Genomic DNA, 12352 nt, shown 5'->3' on the forward strand with positions numbered 1-12352 from the left:
TTTTGATGGGCCCGCGGGTTTGCCCGCCAAACCCGCAACCCGCCTTAGAATGGGTTGGGTTGGAAATTTTACGGGCCGACCCGCCCCGCCATGGATTGGCACGTCTGACAGCTCTAATATGATGAAGCACTCCAAGATAAAGATGCAACATCGGTCTATCTATGGACTGAAGCAAGTTTCGAGATCTTGGAACATCCGGTTTAATCTTATTATTCAGTGTCCGAATGAGTCTTGTGTATACAAGAAGAGTGACGAAAATGTGGTGGTATTTCTTATAGTATACGTAGATGATATTTTGCTCATTAACAACAATGTCAAAGTGTTGTCAGACGTAAAGGTATGATTATCCAAACAGTTTGATATGAAGGATTTGGGAGAATGTGGATATATTATTGGGATCAAAGTAATAAGGGATCGCAAGAAAAGATACTTATCCCAAACTTCATACATCGATATTATCCTAGCTCGTTTTAGTATGCAAACTCCAAGAAAGGTTTTCTACTTTTTCGGCATGGAGTATCTTTATCTAAAGAGATGTGTCCTAAAACATCAAAGGAGATAGAGGACATGAAGACAGTTCCTTATGCTTCGGCTGTAGGAAGCCTAATAGATGCAATGCTATGTACAAGACCGGATATCTATTTTGCCATGGCATGGTTAGCAGATATCAAAGTAACCCAAGATCGGGACATATAGACTGCCGTAAAGCATATATTAAAGTACCTGAGAAGGACTAGAGATTATATGCTAATTTACCAGGTAGATGATTTTCTCCCTATGGGTTACACGAATTCGGACTTCCAATCAGATAAGGACAGTAGTAAGTCAACCTCAGGGTATGTGCTTACTTTGGAAGGTGGAGCCATAACATTGAGGAGTGTTAAGTAGAAATGTGTTTCGGACTTCATCATGAAAGCTGAGTATGTGGCAGCCTCTGAGGCAGCCAAAGAAGTTATATGGCTCAGAAACTTCTTGATGGACTTAGATATGATTCCTAATTTGCCTAAAATTATCACAATTTATTGTGATAATAGTGGTGCAGTAGCAAACTCGAAGGAACCACGAGCCCATAAGGCAAGTAAACACATTGAGCGCAAGTACCACCTGATACGAGACATCGTAAAGCGAGGAGAAGTTGTTGTTACCAAGATTGCATCAGTAGATAACCTGGCAGATCCTTTCACTAAGGCCCTTCCGACGAGAGCTTTTGATGGGCATGTTGAGGGGATGAGAATCAGATGTATGGCAACACATATGACAGCATAGTCTTTTAGTATAAGTGGGAGATTATTAAGATGTATACTAAAAGCCTAGCTTTTTGTATGAACATTTATTTTGAAATGAGAATCACATTGGTCAAATGTCTGCATTTTTGTAAAATGCAGTTGTCCATTTAATTTATATGGTAGATAACATGGTGTGTGGTGTCATACAGAAAATCATGTTATCAGTTCCTTATAAATTATAAATAGTAGCTCACAATCAAGATGGATTGGGACAAACCATTGGAACAGTTGTGGTGTAATTTGGTATTAGTCTGTCTTGATTATAAAATTACACTAGTACACTATGTGTGTATTGAGCGGGACCGTTTGAGGTTATTTGATTTGTATTGACTACATAAAAGAACATAACCTCTGTTATTATGGATGTGCGTACTCTTAATCCCAATATAATAACAAGCACATATACTTAGTATTTATTTCTTTAATTTATCAATAGGTGGGATTTATTCGTTAAATCAATAGATCCGATAAGTTGATAAATAATATTATTTATATGGTGTGTTGTTGATTATAGAAGGAAACTATGTCCTAGTTATCTAAGTTGATGATGTCCCCTTGAGGAGCTCATAAGGATTGTCATGTAAACCCTATAGGTGTACTTAGTCCGACATGACAATGAAATTGAGTGGTACTACTCTTGGAGCTAGATATTAATTAAGTTGTCAGTAACTCATTTAATTAATGAACATTCGATATCTTAAACACGGGAAGATTAATGCACTCATGATAAGAAGGAGCTCATAATGTAATATGGGATTGGTGCAATAGTCCAATAATAACTCTTTAGTGGTATGAGTTATTATTGATGAACTTGAGTTGGGTGTTCGGGACGAACACAAGAAGCTCAAGCTTATCAGGAGGTCAAAACCAATTCCTCCTCTCAGTCCCTACTGTAGCCTCTATAAAGCCTCGCATTCACCCGTTCTGATTTTGCTTCCTATCCAAATGAGGGGTCGGCCACATCCTTGCTTGGTGCCCAAGCAAGGGGTCGGCCAAGCCCTCTTGGTGCCCAAAATGTGGGTCGGCCAAGTCATGCTTGGTGCCCAAGCATGGGGTCGACCATACAAGAAGAGAAAAGGAAGTTTTGTTGAAAATAAATTTTTATTAAAATCTTTCCTTTTATTGCTTTCTACAATGGATTAAAAGAGAGTTTTTTAATTTTGTTAAAATCCTTCCTTTTATGTAGTTATCTACAATAACTAAAAGAGAGATTTTAATTTTGTTAAAATCTTTCCTTTTTTGTAACCAATCATTATAGGAATAAAAGGAATATTTTGTTTAAAACAAAATTTTGTTATAATCTTTCCTTTTATAGCTATTTACAATGGTTTAAAAGAGACATTTTAATTTTGTTAAAATCTTTCCTTTTTTGTAACCATCTACAATAGCAAATAAAAGAAAATTTTATTAAAAACTTTCCTTATTAGCCGCTAGCAAAGATTATAAAAGAGGAGGAGGGGATGCTCTCTAATAACACAACCTAAGACTCCTCTTTTATTCTCTTGTGTGGTCGGCCCTTCTTCTATCTTCTTCTATTGTCTTCTTTCCCTAAAGGTCAGCGGCATCCATCCTTTCTTCTTCATTAGGGCTGGCACCCCTTTGCAGAAGACCCTACCTTGGTGGCCGGTTGCTTGGAGGAGAAGAAGAAAAAGAAGGAGGTCTCTTCACTTTGTATTCTTTGGTGGCCGAAAGCTTGGAAAAGAAGGAGAAGGTCAGGTGTCTTCGTCTTGGTATATTGTCACCCATACGACGTCCAAGAAGAGGAGAGGAATACAATAGAAAATCAAGAGGTCTTTAGCTACAAGGAAAGGTACAACTAGTTCTTTATTCCGCTGCGAACTAGTTTAGTTTTTTTTTTGTATGGATCCTGAAATATCAACACAAGAGGCTAGCAATTTTGTGCTTCAATTTTGTATTTCGATCTTGTGCTTCGATTGACGTCTCTTTAGTTAAACCTAGGGTTTACTGTGAGGAGTTTAAATAGTCAATTTCTTTGAAAAGTTTTGTCTAGGAAGTGGTGGATAATCCCATAACCAAGAAGGTCGAGTGCCTCGCCAACGACTTGGAAGTCAATCCTTGAAATAAATATTTAATCAACGTACTTCTGTAATATGGTTTAAGTTCTGAAGAACACATGAGTTGAACTTGGAGTAAAAATGTTAAGTTTTGTTTCCAATCCAAGTTTAACTTATGAAGAATACATGGTTTGAACTTGGAGTAAAAATGTTAAGTTTTGTTTCCAATCCAAGTTTAAGAACACATGGGTTGCTAAGAAAATTTTTTATCTTGTACAAATTTTTATACAGGGGAAACAGAACGGAATTCCGAGTAGCACCCAACACAACTCACCATCCGGGTCATGGAGATGCGATCAGCATTCCAGACACATCATTCCAGTAGCCCCGTCTTCTCAGATTCCCGACAGGATCATAATTGACATCATCTGTGGGAACGCACCTGATTTGGAACGTGAAGATGGATGACGCCGAAAAATGCTGCCATATTCATGACCTTGATGGGTTTCGACGAGTATATCATATTTTCCTCACTCCACGGGTATTCGGGAGTCAAGAAGTTGAGTCAGATCCTCTGCTGGTCGGCAGGTCAATTTTTCCATTATATTCTCTTTCGGTCATAGAATATATCATAGTTTTCCGAGCAAGGACTCTCGTGCCGATCAGCCGGGTTTCTATCATACTAGAGCCACAGGCTCATTGTCGAAGACTCCCACGCTAATCGACCGGGATTACATTTGTGAAGACTCCCGTGCCGATCGACCGGGATTACATTTGTGAAGACTCCCGTGCCGATCGACCGGGATTACATTTATGAAGACTCCCGCGCCGATCACCCGGGATTACATTTGCGAAGACTCCTGCGCCAATCGGCCGGGATTATATTTACGAAAACTTTCACACCGATCGACCGGGATTATATTTGCGAAGACTCTTACGCCGATCGACTGGGATTACATTTGCGAGGACACCCGCGCCGATCGGCTGGGACTATATTTGCGAAGACTCCCGCGCCGATCGGTCGGGATTATATTTGTGAAGACTCCCGCGTCGATCGGCTGGGATTACATTTGTGAAGAGTCCCATCCCGATCGGCCGAGACTATATTTGCGAAGACTCCCGCGCCGATCGGTCGGGATTATATTTGTGAAAACTCCCGCGTCGATCGACTGGGATTATATTTGCAAAGACTCCCGCGCCGATCGGCCGGGATTGTATTTGCGAAGACTCCTGCGCCGATCGACCTGGATTATATTTGCGAAGACTCCCGCGCCGATCGGCCGGGATTATATTTGCGAAGACTCCTGCGTCGATCGATCGGGATTATATTTGCGAAGACTCTCGCGCCGATCGATCGAGATTATATTATATTAGAGCCACAGGCTCTAGAAGTCGAGCAGCGACTATAAACCTCAGAATCGAGAGGCGACTGTAACCCCTAGAGTCGAGCGACTACTATAAACCCCAGAGTCGAGTGGCGATTATAAACCCCAGAGTCGAGCGACGACTATAAACCCCTGTGAAGACCGTCGAGCGATGACGTTAAACCCAGGTCTCCACCGACGGTCGAGTGGCGACCTTAAACTCGTGTCTTCACCGACCGGCTTATCAGAGCATCTATCTCCCCCGTGCGGGGTCGAGTGGTCTTCACTGGTCACGGACTAGTCTTATCGGATCTTCTATCTCCCCCGTTCGGGGTTGAGCGATCGTCACATCGGATCTTCTATCTCCCCCGTTCGAGGTCGAGCGGTCTTCACTGGTCACGGACCAGTCTTATCGGATCTTCTATTTCTCCCATTTGGGGTTGAGCGATCGTCACATCGGATCTTCTATCTCCCCTGTTCGGGGTCGAGCGGCCTTCATTGGTCACGGATCAATCTTATCGGATCTTCTATCTCCCTCGTTAGGGGTCGAGCGATCGTCACATCGGATCTTCTATCTCCCCCATTCGGGGTCAAGCGATCGTCACATCGGATCTTCTATCTCCCCCATGCAGGGTAGAGTGGTCTTCATTGGTCACAGACTAGTCTTATCAGATCTTCTATCTCCCCCATTCAAGATCGAGTGATCGTCACATCGGATCTTCTATCTCCCCCGTTCGGGGTAGAGCGATCGTCACCATCGGATCTCCTATCTCCCCAATTCGGGGTCGAGCGTTCTTCACTGGTCACGGACCAACATATCAGATATTCTATCTTCCCCGTTCGGGGTCAAGCGATCTTCATTGGTCTCGGACCAATATATCATATTTCCTTATCTCCCTCATTCGGGATCGAGTGATCTTCACTCATCTCCAACCAGCTTCTCAGATTTCATATCTCCCACATTCGGGGTCGAGAGGTTTTCATTGATCACGGAGCATATCAGAGCAACTTATCTCCCCCGTTCGGGGTCAAGCTATCTCCAATGGTTGGAAACAAGAGTATCTCCACTGGTTTCGGGCCAGAATACCTCATAAGCTCTACGCCCGCTCAGCTCACGACTTTTGCTTCCGTGCGGCTTCGATTCCCGAGGTACACCTCCGTTCAACTCACGGGTGATGCGCTCGCTCGGATAACGATTTTGTCACTCGACATCCTGGTGGTCGTCAGGTCAGCATTTTACAGTCACCATGTCGACATTTCGAGATCGCCCAATCACATTTTATAGTCATCAGACCGACATTTTTTGGGGCTCAATTTCCATTCTTCCGATTGCCTGGTCAGCATCTTCGCGGTCGTGCACTCGGCATCGCTCATCCGCTCGGTCTACTCATTGTCCCGCATGTCGCTCAGTCTACTATCATTTTACTCGTCGCTCACTTGATGTTTTTCCATTCGCTCTGCATCAGTTTGGTTATTGACTCGATATTATTTCTCGTGGTTCACTCGGCATTGCTACCATTACTATAGCGACCGCTTACGAGGCATTATACGTTGGGTTCAGTAATTTGTCCCTAATATCGAGAGCGATTCAACTTTCATGACAGACTATCTAGTCAGTCAGACTTGCGCCTCCTTCGACTAGACTTGAAGGGGAGGCTTGTGATGCGGATGTATCACATGGCATTAGGGAGATTACGGGATAGAGAGGGGCATTTTCATCATTCAGCATGTTAGGGCTTTAAGTGGGGAAGCATTGTTCATTTCGCAGAAGGTGGGGGTGTGGGCCTTCTTCACCGCGAGCAGGGGAGAAAGGAGAGGAGGTTTTTAGGGCTCAGCCGCCTCACTCTCCCTCAGGCTGGTCGTCGCCTCTTCTCGCCCTCACGCTGGCCGCCGACTCTTCTCGCCCTCACTCTAGCCGTCGCCGCACTCGCCCTCACGTCGGCCGCCTAGCACAAGGGGTTGGGGGTTGTTTCCGCCGTCGGGAGGAAGATGCACGGACTTGGGCGTCTTGGGCTGCCTCCGCCAACCACCCCTTTTTTCTCCATCACCTACAGCCAGCCCCGGCGGCTCTACAGCCGACCACGACGGCTTTACAACCGTTGCCTCCACTGTTTTCAGCGCATATCTGATTCATCGCTGTGTTTCCGGCCATCTGTTATGTTTCTGGCCATCGAGCCGTCGTGTTCTGCCCTTGGTATCACTAGTATGACTATGAGTCACTTTTACTAGCCGACCTATGAGCCGTTAGTGTGTGTTCTGGCCTGCGAGCCGTGGACATATTTCGGCCTACGTGCCGCCTTTTGGATACATGTTACGTCGGATGCCATGTCGTCGCCCCCAGATCCAACTCCTCAGCTGACTCACATTCATCTATCCTTCGAGGCTGCGATGACTTGATCAGTATCACGACCAGCTTGCCGATTCATCCGAGGGCGCCCCCCCCTCGGGGCCAGAGTACGTCACTGTACTCATCTTGTATTTACTTTGTTGTTCTACTGTTATTCGACCGCTTATACATTCGTGGGACCTACCTCGAGCATCGGGGGTGCCAGGGACCGAGGCACCCCGGTCGCTGGCTACAGGTACTGCCGACCAAAGGATCTCTGACGACTTGGTCAACACAGAGGATAGCTCACCATCCGGGTCATGGAGATGCGGTCAACATTCCGGATACGTCATTCCGGCAACCCCGTCTTCTCAGATTCCCGACAGGATCAATTATTATATTAAAAAAAATAAAATATAAATTCATTAAAAAAAGAAATATAAGTTGACTACGTATATCTTTTACCTTGTGAAATAATATTGTTATTCACTTCCATTTTCTGTTTCAGTAGTATTTTTTTCTTCAATGTCAAATTCTTCAACTTCTTCATTTGAAAGTTATGTTCCATGGATTCTTTTTTCGGCTCTAGTTCAATCATCAAGTAATGTTTGGACTTCCAACGAGTCAGGAGATAAAGTTAATCGTCGTTCTTTCAATATGTTATCATTAACATTGAATGTTTGTTCCACAACAATTGTTAACACCGAACAAGTTAAAATTTCTTTGAGATCATAGAGAGGACGGAAAATTTTTGAGTCTTTTATAACCATTACTTTAAAACATCGAAATCTTCTTCGCTATCCGCTTCGTTAAAATAAAAAAAAATCATAAAATAATTTTTGAATTTTTATGTGGAACTTGAGAATCCTCGTAGATATTTTATCCATTCTTTTAATGAAATTTATACTTTTATAAATTTTAAATTCTTACTACTAGTATTTTGTGTTCTAGAAATATTAAATTATATTTCATATTTTATACTATATTCTTTATATAATATCATATAAATACTTTATGATATTATATATAATATTATTTGAATGTGAAAAAGAATAATTTTAAATGGAATTAAAACGTCATAATATAAATTTAATATTTTTGGTAAAACTTCTAATTTATATATCTAAAGCAAATGCGACTAAATAAATTTTAGAAATATGAAAAAAATACTTTTTCTATTTAGTTTTCATTGCTAATATAAAAAAAAAAGATAAAAATTTCATTATTACTATTTTTATTTAAAACTAATACTATATTGCAAAAATTTGCTAAAACTAAATAAGTAGTATAATAAAAATAGGAAAGGTGTTCGAATACATTATTGAATACTTATAAAATTTTATAAATACTAGTACAAATATTTTATTGTTGTTAAAATAAATATATATTAGCATTATTAATATTTTATGCAAAAAAATAAACATAATAATTTTCTATATTGAAATGAATCTGGTAACAATTGATATATTAAATTCCAATGTGTTAGTACATCACACACAAATATTTTAAATTTCATTCCATTAATTTTATAAAATTTACACCATTATTTCATTATAGTAGTTGCGATCATAAATAGAAAATAACATTTCTAATTTGTTCAATATGATTTGCTAAAATTCTTAATCTATTTGAACCCATATATTTAAAACATGACAAATGCAATGAATATGAAAAAAACAAACCACTAATAATATGAAAAAATAAATCACTAATAAAAAGTTACATATAAATTTAAGTTTTTCAATACTAGTGGTATTAAACTAGTATCATCAAATGATATTGAAAATATTTTATGAGTTAATTTATATTCTTTTAAAATTAAACATAATAATTATGAGATGCTGTGAGCATTATGTGATTCATTAAAAACTTTATAAGCTAACAATTTTTTTATAAATATTCCAGGGGCTATCGATCTAATGACAAATCACATCCATATATGAATGTGTTTACTAATAATCATTCCAAATATCATAACATAAAGAAACTTTATAATTTAATTTACTAAAAAATTTAATTATTCTTCCCCCTATTTTACTACTTTTTAAATTATTTTTGTAAGTGTAATTTTAGGAACACATTTAAGGATTAAAAGTTTCTTTACAAAAATGTTCAAAAGTAAATTTAGATCCAAAACTAAATGAAAGATATTCTACGAAAATAAATTTAGCTAATAATCTTCTTAATTTATTATCACAATATAAAAATAAATCAGAATAACTACTTTCGCTAGTAGAAAATCTAAATAATTGTGCTTGAGCACGGTCAATTCCAAATTCCATCAGGTGCTTCACTTCTACGTGTCGTTTCAACGACCTATAGCTGTCGCCGACTTGAAATTTGCACGAAGTATTGAAATGCTTACATTTGCATGCAATTCTTCCATGGAAGAATGACTTTATCAAAATGTTTAGTAAAAATGGAAGATTTAAAGGAGGAATTTCTCGAACCTTAGAAGTAATTGCATCGATACTTCTTTATATTTCAGGTGTCAAAGTTGGATTCAGAAGTTGCTCGATCTCATCGGTAGATTGAATGTTCAAATTCATTATTTTCTTACCCCTCCGAGATCAAGATGATGAACTTCCTCTCCCTTGGCCTCCTTCTCGCCCCCAATCTCCTTCCATTGAAGTCGAAACGCAAAAGAGGAAGTCGAAAGTGTAGAGAATTCGAGTCGAAATCGTGTAGAGATTGCGGAATTGAGCATGAGAGTAGAGAAGATATGTGTGAAAATAATGAAATGAACTCTCTATTTGTAGAGTTTGTAGAGTAACGAATATTAAATCGTAGTCATTGATTAAAAAATGATCAAATGATCTCAATCATTAAAAACAATACAAAAAAAACTCCTTTTTTTCATCCCAATGGCTAGAACCGGCGATTCTAATGGTCGTGAACTGCTGGTTCCAACGATCATGAACCATCGATTCCAATGGTCCAAATAAAAAAAAAATAAAAAATTGAACTACTGGTTTGAACTGACGATTAACCGCTGATGAACGAATTTAGAGGAGCTAACCCAGAACCGGCTCGGCACACTGCCGGGTTCCGGGTCGTTCCAATTTTTGAATCAGAACCTAGTCAACAAGCACCTGGCTAGTTGACCCAGTTCCGGTCGGGCGAGTCAGGCCTAGTTGAGCATTCATCTATAATAACATTGAATATTAAATTGTTTGTACTTTTATCAGCGATCTTCCACTGATTCGATATTTTGAATACTTCGAATAGAACACTGCACCAGTGGGAGCTTAAAAGTAGGGGTGGTTTTGTTATTTATTAATATTCATAATTTATCAACATTGACAAACAGTGAGTAAATTTTCTATGTGACCAAGTTAGGTGGCCATGAACTTGCCTGTGCATGTCTTGCATCTTAATGGAGAAGAAACTTGGTGCGACAAAAAAGCAATGATATATAGTCCAACCTTGATCTGAACTTAAGGCATATGCCATACCTTCAACTAAATTACAAGAGCAATGTTCTCTAATTAAGATTGATTAAAAAAAAACAACTTAAGCTTCATAAAACCTTAATTGAATACTTCTAAATAAACTTGTTAAGAAAGTAAACAAGTTTAATACAATTAAGCTCAACTCAATCCTCATTGACCTAAGGATATTTAGTGTTTGGGCTGTGCTCGCGCTACAACAAAAGCTCAAACTTTTCATCCTTATTTGTGATGTGTTTTAGCATATGTACCTCCATGTGTTAATTTGTCTAATTAAATTCGCTAGCTTATTCTCAACTCTTTTGTGCGACACTTCGTCTATCACTCTTGATCACCATTCTTAAGGCCACCTACTAGGAGTGTCAAAATGTTGTTTGTCATTCACAACCTTAATAAACAATAAAAACAAATATCCAGTAGTGTTACCCACGTCAGTTAGAGATTTTTTTTTTTTAATTATTAAGCAAATTCTTTGTCAGCCAACAAGTGAACACCTTTATGTGAATGAACAATAAATGCAGCAGGTAATTTCATATGATATTAATAGCAGTTGACGGAAATATCGAGACAAGCATCAAGATTCAAATTTACTCGGATGTCTCTGAGAGACAATATCGAGACAAGTATGTTTTGCAAGAAGTATTGAAAAAAGATGGGCAACATTTCATTTAAAAATATCGAGACAACATGTCATATATATGCTTCACCTTTCAGCAGATAATTTAACAAAAATAACACTTGAGTTTAACATACAAGAACTAAACATGAGTAATATTTTAGTTACGTGTCGTAACTATATATTTTTCTTAATCCAATAAAACATTCCCATAAAAACCATTAAATATTCTACTATGCTGCATTCTGCAAGAATTTTTTTAGCTTCTATTGAGGAAATGAAGAAAAAGATAGGAATGAAGAATTAATTTCAACTTGTGCAAAGCTGAAAGTTTCTTTTTGCCTGGCTTCTTAGGCCGCACAAGTTTAAAACATACATGAGATGCGGAACTAAACTTTGGTAGAATGTGAAAATGGCATAGTTGAGCTAGGGGATAGTTTCAGAAGCTCTGCCAAACAAGTAGATATAAGTGGAAGGTAAGAAAATCTCACCTAAATTAAATTATCATTTCAAAAAAAAAATCATGCATACAAATAGAAATCATTCTCTAGTAGAGTGTGAAAATGGCATAGTTCAGCTAGGGGATAGTTTCAGAAGCTCTGTCAAACAAGTAGTCATAAGTTGAAGGTAAGACAATCTCACCTAAGTTTTGTCTTTAAGAAAATACTCTTATAAACTGTTTGAAGTACCATAATCCAAAAACTTAACACACATTGTTTCACATAGATGAATGATCTAGGAAAAGCTCATTTTAGTGTAAAAGTACAATATAATAATCTATTCATATTACCAACGTGGAACAACTAAGATACAATAATGCATCTTGAAGCTTGAAAAAGAATACTTTTTAATTGAAAGTATCAATTGATGCACAACATGCATACTCGTAATGCCCCTTGTGAATTATGCTTATAAACCTGTGGTAATTGAGCTAGTTTTGTAACGGTTTGATTATTTCTGGGAAAACTGGTCAATCTAAGCAGAAGGATAACTATTTTTTCAGCATAGTCTGGTCGTTTTAACGACCCAATGATTCAGTTTGTGGCATAATGGGCAACAGTTATAGTTAAGAACAGGAGTAACATACTTACCTATAAACCTCAACCATTAACGGGCTAGAGAAGCCCCTTAGATGCCTTCTAACATGTCATTCGAGCGAACGTATCAGAGTTCTCTAATCTGCACAATAAAAAATAATCCTGTTACATGTTACGTGTTACATGTATGATCCGTGAGCTATTATTGACAAGTTGTTGCCGTAAATTTGGCAAGCTGATATTGAAAAGAAGTTTGAGC

The sequence above is a fragment of the Zingiber officinale genome, chromosome 5B (genome assembly GCF_018446385.1).
Source record: "Zingiber officinale cultivar Zhangliang chromosome 5B, Zo_v1.1, whole genome shotgun sequence".
In the NCBI taxonomy this organism is placed as follows: domain Eukaryota; kingdom Viridiplantae; phylum Streptophyta; class Magnoliopsida; order Zingiberales; family Zingiberaceae; genus Zingiber; species Zingiber officinale.